The following is a 16,552-nucleotide window of genomic DNA, read 5'->3' as shown; positions in this document are numbered from 1 at the left end:
AAAACAAGTTCTAAGAGGAAAGTGTATAGTGACACAAGCCTACACCAGGAAATAAGTAAAATCTCAATCTAACCTTACACCTAGAGAAACAAGAAAAAAGAAAAACAAAGAAAACCCAAAGTTAGTAGAAAAAAAGAAATCATAAATATCAGACCAGAAATAAATGAAATAGAGACTAAAATGTAAATAAATAAAAAGATCAATGAAACTAAGCTGGTTCTTTGAAAAGATAAACAAAATTGATAAACCTTTAGCCAGACTCATCAGGAAAAAGGGAAAAGAGCCCAAATAAATAGAATCAGAAATGAAAGAGAAGTTACATCTGACACCAAAGAAATACAAAGGATCATAAGAGATTACTATGAACAATTATACACCAATAAAATGTATAACCTAGAAGAAATGAATAAATTCCTAGAAATATACAATCTGCCAAGACTGAATCAGAAAGAAATAGAAAGTATGAACACACTGATTACCAGTACGAAATTGAATCAGTAATTAAACAAAACAACAGCAACAACAAAAAACTCCACCAAACAAAAGTCCAGGACTAGGCAGCTTCACAGGTGAATTCTACCAAACAATTAAGGAAGAGTTAATACCTATCCTTCTCAAACTATTCCAAAAAATTTAAGAGGAAGGGGTACTTCTGAACTCATTCTACAAGGCCAGCATCACCCTGACACCACAAAACCAAAGACACCATAAAAAAAGAAAGTTACAGGCCAATATTACTGATGAACATAGATACAAAAATCATCAACAAAATATTAGCAAACTGAATTTAACAATACACTAAAAGGATAATACAGCATGATTTATCCCAGGGATGAAAGAATGGTTCAATATTTGCAAATTAATCAATGTGATGGACCACATTAACAACTGAAGAATCAAAATTATATAATCATCTCAACAGATGCAGAAAAAGCTTTTGACAAAATTCAGCATCCATTTATGATAAAAACCTCTTCAGAAAGTGGGTATAGAAGAAACATAAATCAACAAAGTATAGGCCACATATGACAAACCTGGAGCCAACATCATAGTCAACAGTGAAAAGCTGAAAGCATTTCTTCTAAGATCAGGAACAAGACATGGGTGCCCAGGAGAGGACCTTCAAGATGGCGGAGGAGTAAGATGTGCAGATCACCTTCCTCCCCACAAATACATCAAAATTACATCTACATGTGGAACAACTCCTACAGAACACCTATTGAAAGCTGGCAGAAGACCTCAAACTTCCCAAAAGGCAAGAAACTCCCCACGTACCTGGGTAGGGCAAAAGAAAAAAGAAAAAAGAGACAAAAGAATAGGGACGGGACCTGCACCCCTGAGACATAGCTGTGAAGGAGGAAAAGTTTCCACACACTAGGAAACCCCTTCACTGGTGGAGACGGGGGTGGGGTGTGGGGGTGGGGGAAGCTTCAGAGGCATGGAGGAGAGTGCAGCAACAGGGGTGCAGAGGGCAAAGAGGAGAGATTCCTGCACAGAGGCTCACTGCCAACCAGCACCCACCAGCCTGAGAGGCTCATCTGCTCACCCGCTGGGGTGGGTAGGGGCTGGGAGCTGAGGCTTAGGCTTTGGAGGTCAAATCCCAGGGAGAGGACTGGGGTTGGCTCCGTGAAGACAGCCTGAAGGGGGCTAGTGTCCCACAGCTAGCTGGGAGGGAACCCGGGAAAAAGTCTGGACATGCCTAAGAGTCAAGAGACCATTTTTGGGGGGTGCACGAGGAGAGGAGATTCAGAGCACTGCCTAAACGAGCTCCAGAGATGGGCACAAGCCACAGCTATCAGCGCGGACCCCAGAGACGGGCATAAAACATTAAGGCTGCTACTGCAGCCAACAAGAATCCTCTGTGCAAGCACAGGTCACTATCCACAACTTCCCTCCCGGGAGCATGTACAGCCTGCCACTGCAAGGGTCCCGTGATCCAGGGACAACTTCCCCGGGAGAACACACGGCATGCCTCAGGCTGTTGCAATGTCACGCCGGTCTCTGCCACCACAGGCTCACCCCGCATTCTGTACCCCTCCCTCCCCCCAGCCTGAGTGAGCCAGAGCCACCTAATCAGCCACTTCTTTTTTTTTTTTTTTTAACATCTTTATTGGAGTAATTGCTTTACAATGGTGTGTTAATTTCTGCTTTATAACAAAGTGAATCAGTTATACATATACATATGTTCCCATATCTCTTCCTTCTTGCGTCTCCCACCCTCCCACCCTCCCTATCTCACCCCTCTAGGTGGTCACAAACCACCTAGCTGATTTCCCTGTGCTATGCGGCTACTTCCCACTAGCTATCTATTTTACGTTTGGTAGTGTATATATGTCCATGCCACTCTCTCACTTTGTCACAGCTTAACCTTCCCACTCCCTATATCCTCAAGTCCATGCTCTAGTAGGTCTGTGTCTTTATTCCAGTCTTGCCACTAGGTTCTTCATGACCTTTTACTTTATTTTTTATTTTTTTCTTAGATTCCATATATATGTGTTAGCATACGGTATTTGTTTTTCTCTTTCTGACTTACTTCGCTCTGTATGACAGACTCTAGGTCCATCCACCTCACTACAAATAACTCAATTTTGTTTCCTTTTATGGCTGAGTAATATTCCATTGTATATATGTGCCACATCTTCTTTATCCATTCATCTGTTGATGGACACTTAGGTTGCTTCCATGTCCTGGCTATTATAAATAGAGTTGCAATGAACATTTTGGTACATGACTCTTTTTGAATTACAGTTTTCTCAGGGTATATGCCCAGTAGTGGGATTGCTGGGTCGTATGATAGTTCTATTTGTAGTTTATTAAGGAACCTCCATACTGTTCTCCATAGTGGCTGTACCAATTTACATTCCCACCAACAGTACAAGACTGTTCCCTTTTCTCCACACCCTCTCCAGCATTTACTGTTTGTAGATTTTTTGATGATGGCCATTCTGACTGGTGTGAGATGATATCTCATTGTAGTTTGATTTGCATTTCTCTAATGATTAATGATGTTGAGCATTCTTTCATGTGTCTGTTGGCAATCTGCATATCTTCTTTGGAGAAATGTCTATTTAGGTCTTCTGCCCATTTTTGGATTGGGTTGTTTGTTTACTTGTTATTGAGCTGCATGAGCTGCTTGTAAATTTTGGAGATTAATCCTTTGTCAGTTGCTTCATTTGCAAATATTTTCTCCCATTCTGAGGGTTGTCTTTTGGTCTTGTTTATGGTTTCCTTTGCTGTGCAAAAGCTTTTAAGTTTCATTAGGTCCCGTTTGTTTATTTTTGTTTTTATTTCCATTTCTCTAGGAGGTAGGTCAAAAAGGATCTTGCTGTACTTTATGTCATAGAGTGTTCTGCCTATGTTTTCCTCTAAGAGTTTGATAGGGTCTGGCCTTACATTTAGGCCTGTGATCCATTTTGAGTTTATTTTTGTGTATGGTGTTAGGGAGTGTTCTAATTTCATTCTTTTACATGGAGCTGTCCAGTTTTCCCAGAACCACTTATTGAAGAGGCTCTCTTTTCTCCACTGTATATGCTTGCCTCCTTTATCAAAGATAAGGTGACCATATGTGCGTGGGTTTAACCCTGGGCTTTCTATCCTGTTCCATTGATCTTTATTTCTGTTTTTGTGCCAATACCATACTGTCTTGATTACTGTAGCTTGGTAGTATAGTCTGAAGTCAGGGATCCTGATTCGTCCAGCTCCATTTTTCGTTCTCAAGATTGCTTTGGCTATTCAGGGTCTTTTGTGTTTCCATAAAAATTGTGAAATTTTTTGTTGCAGTTCTGTGAAAAATGGCAGTGGTAGTTTGATAGGGATTGCATTGAGACTGTAGATTGCTATGGGTAGTAGAGTCATTTTCACAATGTTGATTCTTCCAATCCAAGAACATGGTATATCTCTCCATCTATTTGTATCATCTTTAATTTCTTTCATCAGTGTCTTATAATTTTCTGCATACAGGTCTTTTATTTCCTTAGGTAGATTTATTCCTAGATAGTTTATTCTTTTTGTTGCAATGGTAAATGGGAGTATTTTCTTAATTTCACTTTCAGATTTTTCATCACTAGTGTATAAGAATGCCACAGATTTCTGAGCATTAATTTTGCATCCTGCTCCTTTACCAAATTCATTGATTAGCTCTAGTAGTTTTCTCATAGCACCTTTAGGATTCTCTATGTATAGTATCATGTCATCTGAAAACAGTGACAGCTTTACTTCTTCTTTTCTGATTTGGACTCCTTTTATTGCTTTTTCTTCTCTGATTGTTGTGGCTAAAACTTCCAAATCTATGTTGAATAAGAGTGGTGAGAGTGGGCAACCTTGTCTTGTTCCTGATCTTAGTGGAAATGGTTTCAGTTTTTCACCATTCAGGACAATGTTGGCTGTGAGTTTGTCATATATGGCCTTTATTATGGTGAGGAAAGTTACCTCTATGCCTACTTTCTGCAGGGTTTTTATCATAAATGGGTGTTGAATTTTGTCAAAAGCTTTCTCTGCATCTATTGAGATGATCATATGGTTTTTCTCCTTCAATTTGTTAATATGGTGTATCACGTTGATTGATTTGTGTATATTGAAGAATCCTTGCATTCCTGGGATAAACCCCACTTGATCATGTTGTTTGATCCTTTTAATGTGCTGTTGGATTCTGTTTGCCAGTATTTTGTTGAGGATTTTTGCATCTATGTTCATCAGTGATATTGGCTTGTAGTTTTCTTTCTTTGTGACATTTTTGTCTGGTTTTGGTATCAGGGTGATGGTGTCAGCCGCTTTTTTAATCCCTTCCTGTCTGAGTGAAGAACAATGCCAGGGGCGACCTACATGTAGAGGCAGTGACAAAACCAAAGCTGAACTCCAGAAGCTGTGTGGACAAAGTAGAGAAAGGGAAATTTCTCCATACAGCCTCAGAAGCAGCGGATTAAATCTCCATAATCAACTTGATGTACCCTGCATCCATGGAATACCTGAATAGACAACGAATCATCCAAAAATTGAGGTGCTGGAATTTGGGAGGGATTGAAGATTCATATTTATATGTTTGTCTTAGTTTAGTTTATAGCACTTGCTATCATTGGTGGATTTGGTTACTGGTTTCGTTGCTCTTTTCTTTTTTTATTACTTTTTATTTTTTTATATTAATAATATTTTTTAAATTTTTTGTTTTAATAACTTTATATATTTTTTTCTTTCTTTTCTCCCTTTTCTTGTCAGCTGTGTGGCTGACAAGGCTCTCGGTGCTCCGGCCAGATATCAGGTCTGAGCCTCTGAGGTGGGAGAGCCGAGTTCAGGATATTGGACTACCAGAGACCTCCCAGCCTCACGTAATATCAATCGACAAGAGCTCTTCCAGAGATCTCCATCTCAATGTTAAGACCCAGCTCCACTCAAGGACCAGCAAGCTACAGTGCTGGACACCCCATCCCAAACACTAGCAAAACAGGAACACACCACACCCATTAGCAGAGAGGCTGCCTAAAATCACAATAAGTTCACAGACACCCTAAAACACATGACTGGACATGGTCCTGCTCACCAGGAAGACAAGATCCAGCCTCATCCACCAGAACACAGGCACCAGTCCCCTCCACTGGGAAGTCTACCCAACTCACTGAACCAAGCTTACTCACTGGGAGCAGACACCAAAATCAATGGGAAGTATGAACTTGCAGCCTGCAAAAAGGAGACCCCAAACACAGTAAGTCAAGCAAAATGAGAAGACGGAGCAATACTCAGCAGTTGAAGGAGCAAGGTAAAAACCCATCAGACCAAACAAATGAAGAGGAAATAGGCAGCCTACCTGAAAAAGAATTCAATGATAGTAAAGATGATCCAAAATCTTGGAAATAGAATGGAGAAAATACAAGAAACCTTTAACAAGGACCTAGAAGAACTAAAATTAAAGATGATACAAACAGATGGAAAGATATACCATGTTCTTGGATTGGAAGAATCAACATTGTGAAAATGAATATACTACTGAAAGCAATCTACAGATTCAATGCAATCCCAATCAAACTATCAATGGCATTTTTCACAGAACTAGAACAAAAAATTTAACAATTTGTGTGGAAGCACAAAAGTTCCTGAATAGCCAATGCAATCTTAAGAAAGAAAAATGGAGCTGGAGGAATCAGGCTCTCTGACTTCAGACTATATTACAAAGCTACAGTAAACAAGACAGTATGGTGCTGGCACAAAAACCGAGATATAGATCAATGGAACAGGATAGAAAGCCCAGAGATAAACCCACGCACAGATGGTCACCTTATTTTTGATAAAGGAGGCAAGAATATACAATGGAGAAAAGAGAGCCTCTTCAATAAGTGGTGCTGAGAAAACTGGACAGTACATGTAAAAGAATGAAATTAGAACACTCCCTAACACCATACACAAAAGTAAACTCAAATAGATTAAAGACCTAAATGTAATGTCAGACCCTATAAAACTCTTAGAGGAAAACATAGGCAGAACACTCTATGACATCCATCACAGCAAGATCCTTTTTGACCCACCACCTAGAGAAATGGAAATAAAAGCAAAAATAAACAAATGGGACCTAATGAAACTTAAAAGCTTTTGCACAGCAAAGGAAACCATACACAAGATGAAACGACAACCCTCAGAATGGGAGACAATATTTGCAAATGAAGCAACTGACAAAGGATTAATCTCCAAAATTTAGAAGCAGCTCAGGCAGCTCAATATCAAAAAAACAAAAAACCCAATCCAAAAATGGGCAGAAGACCTAAATAGACATTTCTCCAAAGAAGATATACAGATTGCCAACAAACACATGGAAGGATGCTCAACATCATTAATCATTAGAGAAATGCAAATGAAAACTACAATGAGGTATCACCTCACATCAGTCAGATTGGCCATCATCAAAAAATCTACAAACAATAAATGCTGGAGAAGGTGTGGAGAAAAGGTAACCCTCTTGAACTGTTGGTGGGAATGTAAATTGATACAGCCCCTATGGAAAACAGTATGGAGGTTCTTTAAAAAACTAAAAATAGAACTACCATACTTCCCAGCAATCCCACTACTGGGCATATACCCTGAGAAAACCATAATTCAAAAAGAGTCATGTACCACAATGTTCATTGCAGCTCTATTTACAATAGCCAGGACAAGGAAGCAACCTAAGTGTCCATTAACAGACGAATGGATAAAGAAGATGTGGCACATATATACAATGGAGTATTACTCAGCCATAAAAAGAAATGAAATGTAGTTATTTGTAGTGAGGTGGATGGACCTAAAGTCTGTCATACAGAGTGAAGTCAGTCAGAAAGAGTAGAACAAATACCATATGCTAACACATATATATGGAATCTAAAAAAAAAAAAAAAGTTTCTGAAGAACCTAGGAGCAGGACAGGAATAAAGATGCAGACATAGAGAATGGACTTGAAGACACGGGGAGGAGAAAGTGTAAGCTGGGACGAAGTGAGAGAGTGGCATTGATGCTACCAAATGTAAAATAGGTAGGTAGTGGGAAGCAGCCACATAGCATAGGGAAATCAGTTTGGTGCTTTGTGACCACCTTGAGGGGTGGGATAGGGAGGGTAGGAGGGAGATGCAAGAGGGAGTGGATATGGGGATATATGTATACGTATAGCTGATTCACCTTGTTATACGGCAGCAACTAACATAACAATGTAAAGCAATTATTCTCCAATAAAGATGTTAAAAAAAAAAGACACGGATACCCAGTCTTACCCCTTTTTTTCCTTTAACATTGGAAGTCCTAGCCACAGCAATCAGACAAGAAAAAATAAATAAATAAAAGGAATTCAAATTTTAAAGGAAGACATAAAAGTGTCATTGTTTGCAGATGACATAATAGTACATATGGAAAATCCTAAGGACACTATGAAAAAATTGTTAGAACTAATAAATGAATTCAGTAAGTTGAAGGATACAAAATTTACATACAGAAATCTGTTGTGTTTCTATACACTAACAATAAACTATCAGAAAAGAAATCAAGAAAACAACCCATTTACAACTGTATCAAAAAGAATAAAATACCTAGGAATACATCTAAGTAAGGAGGGGCTTCCCTGGTGGTGCAGTGGTTGAGAATCTGCCTGCCAATGCAGAGGACATGGGTTCGAGCCCTGGTCTGGGAGGATCCCACATGCCGTGGAGCAACTGGGCCTGTGAGCCACAATTACTGAGCCTGCGCGTCTGGAGCCTGTGCTCCGCAACAAGAGAGGCCGCGATAGTTAGAGGCCCGCGCACCGTGATGAAGAGTGGTCCACACTTGCCGCAACTAGAGAAAGCCTTCACACAGAAACGAAGACCCAACACAGCCATAAATAAATAAATAATAAATTTTAAAAAAAGTCTTTAAAATCTAAGTAAGGAGATAAAAGCTGTGTTCTAGGAAAGCTATAAGACACAGATGAAAGAAACTGAAGACAACACAAACAAATGGAAAGACATATGATGCTCATGGATTGCAAGAATTAATATTGTTAAAATGACTGTATTCCCCAAGGTAATCTATAGAAATTCAGTGCAATCCCTATGAAATTACCAGTGGCATTTTAAACACAACTAGAACAAATAAATCAAAATTTGTATGGAAACACAAAAGATTCCACATAGCCAACACAGTCTTGAGAAAGAATAACAAAGAGTGAAGTATCATGCTCCCTGATTTCAAACTATACTACAAAACTATAATAATCAAACCAGATTGGTTCTAACACAAAAACCGACACATAAATCCATGGAATGGAATAGAAAGCCCAGGAATAAATCCATGTTTATATGGTCAATTAATCTACGACAAGGATACAAGACATACAATGGAGAAAAGACAGCCTCTTCAATAAGTAGTGCTGGGAAAACTGGACAACTACACACAAAGGAATCAAACTGGACTACTTTCTCACAATGTATATGAAAATAAGCTCCAAATGTATTTAGGACTTAAATATAAGACCTGAAACCATTAAACTTCTAGAAGAAAACATAGACAATATGCTCTTTCACATAGTCTTAGCAAATTTTTTTTTGGATATGTCTCCTTAGGGAGGAGAAACAATAGCAAAGACAAACTGGTAATACTACATCAAACTTAAAAGTGTTTGCACAGCAAAGGAAACTATCAACAAAATGAAAAGGCAGCCTATTGAATGGGAGAAGATATTTGCAAATGATATATCTGATAAGGGGTTACTAGACAAAATATACAAAGAACTCATAAAACTCAACATCAAAGAAACAACTCAAAAGATAGGCAGGGGACCTGAATAGACCTTTTTTCAAAGAAGACATACAGATGGCCAACAGACATATGAACAGGTGCTTAACATCACTAATCATCAGGGAAATGCAAGTCAAAACCACAATGAGACGTTACCTCAGACCTGTCAGAATGGCTATTATCAAAAAGACACCAAATAACATGGGTTGATGAGGATGTGGAGAAAAGAATCCTTATGCACTATTGGTGGGAATATAAATTGGTGCAGCCACTATGGGAAATAGTATGAAGGTTCTCCCAAAAATTAGACAGAACTACCATAGGATCCAGACATTCCACTTCTGGGTATTTTTCCAAAGAAAACAAAAACACTAATTTGGAAAGATATAAGCACCCCTGCATTCACTGTAGCATTATTCACAGTAGCCAAGATATTACTCAGCTATAAAAAAAGAGTGAAATCTTGTCATTTGTGACAACATAGATGAACCTCGAGGTATTATGCTAAGTGAAATAAGTCATAGAAGGACAAATACCCTATGATTTCACTTAAATGTGATCTCTAAAACTCAAAACAAATGAACAAACAGAACAAAACAGAAAGGCTCATAGGTACAAGGAAAAAAACTGGTGGTTGCCAGAGGAAGGGTGGGGAGGGGTGTAAGTGTAAAAAGGTGGGGGAGATTAAATGGTACAAACTTCCAGTTATAAAACAAGCCATGAGGATGTAATGTATAGCATAGGGAACATAGTCTATAATAATGTAATATCAATAATTTTGTATGGTTTTAGATGGGAACTAGACTCATCATGGTGATCACTTTGTACATTTACCTCTATTTTAGTCTTTCTGAAACCCGACATATATTTCCATCTTTGCAGAAGACTTTTCATTTGGAGTCAGGTAATGACTGTAAAATATCACTTATTGGAAAGATTCTGAAAGGCTTGGCTCAGTTCCATTTGAACTCAGTTCAACACAGAGCTAATGTTTAGTCCCCACCAAGCCTTTCAAAGACCAACAAGACCGTTCTTGTTTTCAAAGACTTTAGAATAAGTGCTCAGGACTGAGTTTGATTTCACGGCAGAAAACCCTCCTAATTGAATGATGCAATATTTCACACTGCAAGATGCTCCCTGCTTTCTGTGAAAGCCAGTCAACTTATAATTCCGAGTTTGGGATATCCCATCTTGTTAAAAGGGATGTAAGAAGATGTTAGAACTGAGAAGAATGATACTTTCCCTTCAGAAAGATAAAGAGGGACTTCCCTGGTGGTCCAGTTGTTAAGACTCTGTGCTTCCAATACAGGGGGCATGGGTTCGATCCCTGGTCAGGGAACTAAGATCCTACATGCCACACGGTGTGACCAAAAAATTAAAAAGGAATAGTATGTCAACAGAATGATAAAGAGAGTTCAAGGGCATTGAAAATGGGCAAGATTTGGCCAATGAGTACACAAAGGGATAGAAAGCCTTAGGAGTAACCTAGAGTTTTCTAGAACAGTGAAAGGAGTTATACTGCACGTTAATGAGGGGAAGTGGGGACAAAAATGTTTAGTCATCATCACTCTGCTCAGGATTCAGCAGTCCTTATTCGGGTCCTACTAGACACAATGGCTGTTTCCCAGGGACTCTGTTCTTTGCCATTTTTTCTTTTATTCTACATCCTCTTTTTGAACAATATCACTCAAATGTATGGCTTCAAGTAACACAAATATTTCAGTGTATTAGAAACCTATATTTGCTGCCCAGGGAAGGTTCTGTGTGCTAGAAATCTATTTCAAGTTGTTTTTCTAGATATCTTTGAGACCTCAAGTCTCTTATAATCTCTCTTCTGGCTCTTGAGAGTACCATGACTACATCTCATTAGCCAAAATTCTCAGTCATCTTTGACTTCCTTACTGCCTACATCAATTTAGACTCCAAGCCCTCTTAATTCCTCCACCCAAATTTCCTAAATCTATCACACCCTCTCTGTACCCACAGTCCCTGTCTTAGTTCAGTCTCCCATCATCTGTTGCCTGGATACCCTACCAAAGAGCACTTACTGGTTTGCTTACTTCTCATCTCTTCCTACTTAATCTACCTTTCACATGGCCAATACTTGGTCTTTCGTTAACCCTCAAATTTTCATATAACTTTGACTCTGATGCAAACAAATACCAGTGAATTCCCAAAGACTTATATAATGTCTTCCACTGTCTGGCTTCAATTCACCTGTCTCCCCACCTGCCAGAAAATAATTTTTCTTTTTCAATCACATCAAGAGCCCTTTCAAGCTCTTGCATTTTTAATGGATACTCTTCCTTTTTTGATGCCCTTTACCTCCACTTTATATGGTAACACCTCCATATCCTTCAAGTCTCCTCTCAAACCTCACATTCTCTGTGAGGTCTTCTCTGGCCTTCAGGTAGTTGTTCAATCTGTCCCATATATTCCCAGGGGAAGTGGGGACACAAATGTTTAGTCATCATCGCTCTACTCAGGATTCAGCAGTACTTATTCAGGTCCTACTAGACACAACGGCTGTTTCCCAGGGGCTCTGTTCTTTGCCATTTTTTCTTTTATTCTACATCCTCTTTTTGAACAATATCACTCAAATGTATGAGTGATATAATCATACTATAATTGGACTCATTGCCCCAAATGAAAAGTATATGTTTACCTATCTGACTCCTTTACTAGACTAGGGCTACTTCTGAATAAGGACTGTATCTTACTCATCTTTGTGTTCCTGACCCACCACCCCCACCCCTCACCACCAAGTAAGGCATAGCACAGAGCGTGGTACTGGGTAGGATGTCAATAAACATCTGTGGACTGAAAATCAATTGTAGGTGTCACAGGTTGGGTCCTTCCAGCAGTCCCTAGCCTTTTTGGCACCAGGGACCAGTTTCATGGAAGACAATTTTTCCACAGATGGTGGGGTGTGGGGGATGGTTCAGGTGGTAATGCGAGTGATGGGGAGCGGCAGATGAAGCTTCACTTGCTCACCCACCACTCACCTCCTGCTCTGCAGCCCGGTTCCTAACAGACCACTACTGGTCCACGGCCTGGGAGTTGGGGACCCTCACTCTAAGCAACAGACCCGGAGACAGAGCCTAGTACAGAGGAGCACTCTTGGGACCAGTACCCGTGAAAGGAAGGGAAGGAAAGCAGGGGTGAACAGAGGGAGAAGTCAAACTCATGTGGACTCAATGACAGCTACTGACACCCCTATAGGAGCTCTAAATGACCCTGTGGAATTGTCCCAAGTTGGATCAAATGGCCAGGACTTTATGTGCCCAACTGATCATTTATTGAATGTGAGCCACTCCAGAAAGGGAGTAACCTTGGATGAAGAGGTTGCCTGAAACTGAATAATCCCCCAAAAGGGCTGACAGTACTGACAGTGACCAGGAGACAAGTTCTTCCTTGCATGGGATCTGGGTGGCACATCACAGTGTTCACCAGAGACTCAATCTATTGGTTATAAATGGATCACTTAGAAACTGCATTTAGCAGAGAGTAAAAGAGTCCCCCACAACAGTGATATCAACCCACCAGAGGCTTTATTTTTCTTTTAACAAGAACTCTGGAGGTAGGAACTACTGACTTTTGTTTAGTGGTGCAGAGTACTAGAGCTGAGGTCGCCTCAACCCTCTGGGCCTGTCTCTCACAGTCGAGGGAATGGCTGTGGCAGCCACGTACATGCAAGAAGCAGGAATGAAAACGGACAAAGAAGAAAGAGGTGGCATCGATGGGGAGCCAAGCTTTCTCAGAATCTCCAGCTAGACTTCTATTAATATTTTATTTGTGGGAACACTATCATATGGCTCCTCTTGGATGAAAGGGAGGCTGGAAATTGTGTTTTTTTCATCATACTTATATTTATTAATCTTTTCCAATTTTTATTACCATATTGGTCACTACACAATGGACACTGCATTTAAGACATTACACTTAAGAGTATAATGAGATTTATAAGTAAGGGACATACTTCCTGGGTTTAGAGTCTTGGTGAGGAAGCAAAACACAGACACATAAAAATAATTTCAGAACAAAAGAAATGTGAGCTAATGTAAGTTGAAACTTTTACTGAGGTAAAAAATGTGTAACACGGAAATCATAATTTTTATGCTTGGGAGCAATTGCCCCTTTCTCACACACCCCCAAAGCAGAGTTCTTTGAGTGAAAAAGGAATCATTGATATTAGGCAAATAAGAATTTCTGCCTTATAGACTCAGGTTTAAAAACCCAGGTTCAAAGGAGAAACAAGTGACATGTAATAAGGTTGGATAACATAGAGACAGGGTAGATTCATAAGGTAATTGTTGTTTTGTAAAGTGACTGTTCCCCACTTAGCATACAAAATTATATGAATTAATTAAGCCTGCCAGAGGAAATTAGGGGAAGAGTGGCATCCAGCTCCTGACACAGCAGAAAACAGATTGCTGGGACAGAGAATCAAAGTCATCTTCAATGAGAGAGGGCAAAGAAGAGAATACAAAGTAAAGGGCAAAACAGGAAAAAGACACCACCAAGCATTAAAACAAAACAGCAAGCATAAAACACAAAGCACAGACATCTCAGCAACTAGTCAGCAATACTCCTTAGAAATTCAGGTGAGAATTCAGAGAGGCAGCTGGTGCTGCTGGGGAAGTGGTAAGAGTTTGTTGCCAGTGTTCATACAAGAAGCTAAAGGTCACCCTTTGAGATAGAAATAGGTTTCCCCGATGCGAGGGAAGAGATGGAAAAAGGGCTGTGACGCTCAGGGGGAACTGACACCCTCCGCCCCCCACAGCCCTTGGGGAATGGCTGCTGGAGAACTGGGTAAGAAAAGCTGTAAGAACAAAAAGCATCAGGACCTGATAAACTGAGAATCCTTGAATTCAGAATGTAAAAACTAAAGGACAAACAAAACATTAAACAAATTTCAAGAAGGAGAAAAGAATGGACCCCATAGTGTAGCCATAGGGGGGCCAAAATCAACTCTGCAACTAAGAAACAAAAGGACACAGAGACAATGTTGAATGAGCCACTCTGAATTTTAACTCCAATTACAAGGAAAGCCTGGGGCTGAGGTCACCTGAAGAGGTCCCCTCAGCCAGCCTCTGTGCAAATGCAGGTCCCTGCCAGCCTCAGAAAATTTTAGCAACTCCTCAAAACTTCCCTTGACAGCTTAATCAACCCTCATTTTACAGTTGATTGTCAATTTGGGAAGGTAGGAATGTCCAGTGGATAAGATATTAAATATTCTTCCAGGGATCTTGGGTTTTAATTCTGGCTCTACCACTAACTTCTAGCTTTGTAACCTTAGAAAAATAACATCTCCTCTCTGGACGTCGTTTCTTTATCTGTAAAATGAAAGAGATACACCATCTAGCTTCCAGTTCCCTCTATCATCTATGTAGCTGGGTAATGAATGATAAGTGTTTTCCTTATAATAATCCTTCAAAAACAGATCTCAATAATCACTGTCCAGAATAAAATTTTACCTAGCAATTGCCCGTTTAAGAACTTCCTTTAACTTCTCTTTAGTTTTCTGAATTCCTACCCATAAAAATAGCACTAATAATATCTTAAAAATAAAATCTGTCAAGGATACAGTATTTAACAATTTATGAAATGCATTTGTATTACTTGATCCTCACAATATTCAGGTGAGGAGGAGGTGGCAAAGGCTTGTAATTGTCCCCCCATATCCATCCTTCTTATCTTCAGAGGAATCAGCTCCTCGTTTTTGCTGTAACCCATGACCACATGGAATAAAGAATGCCTTTCCCAGCCTCCCCCCAAAGCTAGGCATGATACCCTTCTAAGTTCTGGCAGAAGCAGCGTTATAATTTCCAGAAAACATCCTTAAAAAGAGGTGCCCATGTTCTTCTTTCCCCCTGTCTCCTTCTAGTCGGCTGAGATGCAGACTGATGGGTAGAATTCAAGCAACATCTTGGACCACAAGGTAGAAGCTCCACGTGGAGGATGGCAAAGCAACAGGATAAAATGCCTTGATTCCTAATGACCCCATGAATTTGCTTTAGCAGGCTCTGTATGTCTTTAATGCGTGAGCAAAATAAACTTGTGTTTTGTGTAAATAACTATACCGCTATTTGCTTCACTTGCAGCCCAAATAATTCCTAACTGATACAAGTACAGGAATTATTAGTTTTATTTTACAGATTTAATAAGTTACTGAAAATTTCAACAGAGCTAACATTGGGATACAGGACAATTTTGACACCTAAGCCCAGTGAACTTCCTACTTCTCTCTAAATAGATACAAGCAACCATTAGTAGATGTAAGCAGAAATACACTCTTTAAAATGGAATTCATCCAAGACCAGAACATCTTAGAAGAAACTCATGTTGCCCTCGATGTGGAAAACTTTCCCACGAGAAGTTAACGGGGGCAATCACCTCTCTAAAGTTGAGGGGACGTTGGATACCCCCTCTATGAAGGACTCTTACTCTTGTCAAAGTATCAAAGTGAGGAATAGGATATCATTCCAGAGCAGATTATATTATGACTATTAATTTTTGTCATTTTTAGATAAAATCCACAATGTTTCTTGCAGTAATCATATTCTCCTCTAAGAAGTAGATGGATGGTACCTCTGATGCTCACAGCAGCTGGAGCATCCTGTTCACAAGGAGCAGAAGAGATGCCAAAGCTCACTGTGAGCTCAGCTTTTCAATTTAAGGAAAACTTGTGGGCCATGTATCCTCCACTTCTGCATATTTTACAATAATGGAATATGCTTAGACAAAAGTATAAATAAAAGACGTTACTGGTTTTTTGTACAAGGCGTTGTATATATCTTATTGTGGTTTTATTTTTTCCATAGCACAATTTTAGCTATATAGATGGTACAGTTCTATGTTGGGAGAAGGAAAGGGGAGAGAACATTATTCCAAGACCCCCAAAAGGGTCCTGACTTTATTAATCATTCCTACATACTTGTATTCTTATTTATCAAGAGCCTGCAGTATGCCAGACACTCTCTTTGGTGTCGGGAATATGATGAATAAAAGATATATATGGACCTTTGTCTTGTGGGGCACACAGTTTGAAGCTGAATGTAGATAATTAATAGGTAAACAGTAAAATATGCATTTCCTATAACATGAAAAGTATAAGGAAGAATATACAGGAGTCCCTCACTTGGTAAGGAAGGAAGGGTGATTGAAGTTTGGCAGGAGGGTGTTAGGGAAGGTTTTGCAAAGAAATGACAACTAAGCTAAGATCTACTCACGATGAGTAGGAGATGACCTGGACGACGAGAAGAGTGTCCTCAGCAGAATGAACAGCATGGGCAACTGTCCAGGATCATCTCAGTGGGATCAGGACAAG

General features: G+C 39.7%; 1 protein-coding gene across 3 annotated transcripts in view; it reads right to left on the bottom strand.

Annotated features, from left to right (window-relative positions):
• Positions 1-16,552, bottom strand: part of CPNE4 (copine 4) — a 611,710-nt gene that overhangs the window by 392,188 nt on the left and 202,970 nt on the right. The gene's annotated exons all lie outside the window — the stretch shown is intronic.

This window comes from Balaenoptera borealis (genome assembly GCF_965194805.1).
Source record: "Balaenoptera borealis genome assembly, chromosome: 5".
NCBI classification, from domain to species: Eukaryota; Metazoa; Chordata; class Mammalia; order Artiodactyla; family Balaenopteridae; genus Balaenoptera; species Balaenoptera borealis.
Note: the sequence above shows the minus strand (reverse complement) of the source record. Positions and strands in the feature narration are given on the sequence as shown.